Source organism: Heterocephalus glaber, unplaced genomic scaffold, assembly GCF_053883595.1.
Source record: "Heterocephalus glaber isolate CG9 unplaced genomic scaffold, H.glaber_assembly_v1.0 deba00001550, whole genome shotgun sequence".
NCBI classification, from domain to species: Eukaryota; Metazoa; Chordata; class Mammalia; order Rodentia; family Bathyergidae; genus Heterocephalus; species Heterocephalus glaber.
The window spans coordinates 26075863-26078327 of record NW_028258343.1 but is presented as its reverse complement, the minus strand read 5'-3'; the positions used below and the strand labels follow the sequence as shown (position 1 = coordinate 26078327).

Genomic DNA, 2465 nt, shown 5'->3' with positions numbered 1-2465 from the left:
TATGCCCAGGGACAGTTGGAAACCGTGTAACAAAGACACTTTTTTCACGCACAGTTGTAGGAACATCGCAGCTCATCTTGGAGAACACCTCCACCTTCAACCCAAGACCTCCATTGTGTACATCTGGGAGGGGATTTTGTTTGGATTAAACCCGAATGAGGATAGTCATTTCCATGGTTATACAGTTGGTTATGACTAAACCTTTACACAAACCCAATCAGAACAAACGTGAAGAATGTTATTTGAAATGATGGAAATGAGAGCCTTCTCATCTTGGGAAATCATCTGAGAGCTGCTAGGGCCCGAGGGAAGCCTGAATAGATAAGGGAAGGTATGCCTAAGAACCCAGAAGTGGAGCCAGGTCTGAGGAAGGAGAACAACACAGTGAATGCTGGAAGTTTTTTAATCCCTCCTGAAGTCAGATGTCAGAATTGAACAAACCAACCACTTTTCGTTGCTTAAGGCTTTCAAATTTATTTCTTACTTTTAGCCTGAAATATGGTTAAATGATGATGGGTCCCAAATCGGATAACATGAATGAATGAATTACGGGTGACATGATTTAAAAAATCACTTTAAAATTTATTCCAGTTGAAAAGGATGCATATTGCTGCTGTTGGGATGGGAGAGCCCAATGCCTGTTGTGCCTACGAGGAAGAAAAGGAGCAAGCTAAAGTGGGCTGACTAAGGCTGAAGAACCTCTGCTAGGACACTTGCTATGGCAAGAGAAAGGCCGAGGCAACGGATGGACACGGGTAGGAATGGCCAAAGACTTTTGCCATGGAGACGACCAGGCCCTGGGCAGACAGCAAGCAATATTGTCAGTGTCTTGAGATCAGCAAAGCAGCAGAGGTCTTGGGGCAGAAGGACTGCAGCTTGCAGACTAAGACAGCCCTACACACAAGTGAGGTCACAATGGACCGCCCTTGCTAGCTGGGGAAGAAATCCCAGGAGGACAGACTGTGGGCGCTGTGTGGTGGCTGAGCAGCAGGGGAGTCAGGCCCTCCCAGAGACCGATGGAGCCTTTCTAGAGCTCGTGGAAGGCTCAGGACCCCACGGGTCTTGCCAGGTCAGGAGCTCTAGTGTGGCTCAGGTGGGCCCACACCCTCAGGCTGAGGTGGGCACAGGTGCGGCCGGGAAGCTGCCGGGGCCTTGTGGAGAGCGTCGGACACAGGCAGAGCCACTCCTGCACCCACACACCCTACTGTTTTTGACCACACACCTGGGGCAGGGGCCTAGACCCGTCCAGGACTCACCGGGGGCTGCCCCACCGCGTCTCCAGAACCTCCCCAAGAGCCAAGGTTGGACCTGCCCCCGAGAGGTGTCACTCACGTGCCGTGCAGGTGTCAAGGGCAGGACCTCGAGGGGAGTGACTTGGTCACCGAGACACGCTACCGGACACACACAAGTTAACCGAGGAGAGGTTTATCTCGGCTCGCACTTGGGAGAGGTTTCAGTGCCTAGTCAGCAGCTCGAAGGCAGCGCGGCATGGCAGAGGGGCCTGGCAGACAGAAAGCAGAGTCCAGGGAGCAGAGGCAGGGAGATGAAGGCTTCCGGGCCCTGAACCAGGCGATTTTCTCTCAGCCCAGATCCCACCTCCTGACAACCCAGGTGTACCAGCCCATGAGGCCATCACCTCCCAGAGGCGGCTTGTGAGTGCGTGAGGCTCTGCGGACAGGTAGCTCTAAACTGTCCCCAAGGGAGAGGGATGGGAGGGTGACCTTGGGGGCAGGAGGAGGGGCGCGCATCCCTGCAGGTCAGCTTCCCAAGCTGGAGCTCTCTCCTCCTGGGACCAGAGCAGGCGGGGCGTGCAGTGACACCGAGCGGCCACCGGAGGGCAGCAGAGCCCTGCGCTGAGATCCCGCGCTCAGGTTGCCAGGGGAAAGAGAATATGTTCGTATATTCGTGCTTATTTCTACCACCTTATTCTGTCTTCCTCTCTGTCTTGCTTCCTCGAAGTAGGCTGGAAGCTTTTCGTTATTTCTTCAAAGTAATTCACCTCACTGTTTCTTTTTCAGAGAGAGAGAGAGAGAGAGAGATAGGTCTTGCTCCGTGTCCCAGATCTGAGATTGCTGGGAAGCACCACCACACCTGACTTTTCCTTTTCTCTTGCAGTTAGGAGTGATGTATCTGGTCTCTGGTTTTTCCGTAGGGACCTTAGATATCACACCCTGAACTTTTGCTTGTTAAATGTAGGTCTTTAAATTTCTTGATTAACTTTTGTTTGGAAGAGGTTTAGCTTCCAGGAAAACCGAGAGAATGCTGGCCTGGCACAGCTCCGAGCAAGGCGGGCGGGGACCTGGGCTCCCCAGAGGGCGGAGCATCTCCAACAAGCACTCCTTACTCCTCTGCCTAGGAGGACCCTGCCCTTTCCCGGTTATCTGATGGTTTGTTCCTGGGGCCACAGTGACGCCCCCCCACCCCGCCGCAGGGATCATCGCCCTGAGGGCTCCGCTGGGCGCCTG

At 53.8% G+C, this 2465-nt stretch overlaps 1 long non-coding RNA gene across 1 annotated transcript; it reads right to left on the bottom strand.

The window, feature by feature from the left end:
- Positions 1-561: 561 nt before the first annotated feature.
- On the bottom strand, positions 562-1554 carry LOC147824303 (uncharacterized). Its single transcript, XR_015442652.1, has 2 exons — positions 1333-1554; positions 562-647 (listed from the first exon to the last, which is right to left on the bottom strand). It is a non-coding gene; the product is annotated as an uncharacterized LOC147824303 (long non-coding RNA).
- Positions 1555-2465: the final 911 nt, after the last annotated feature.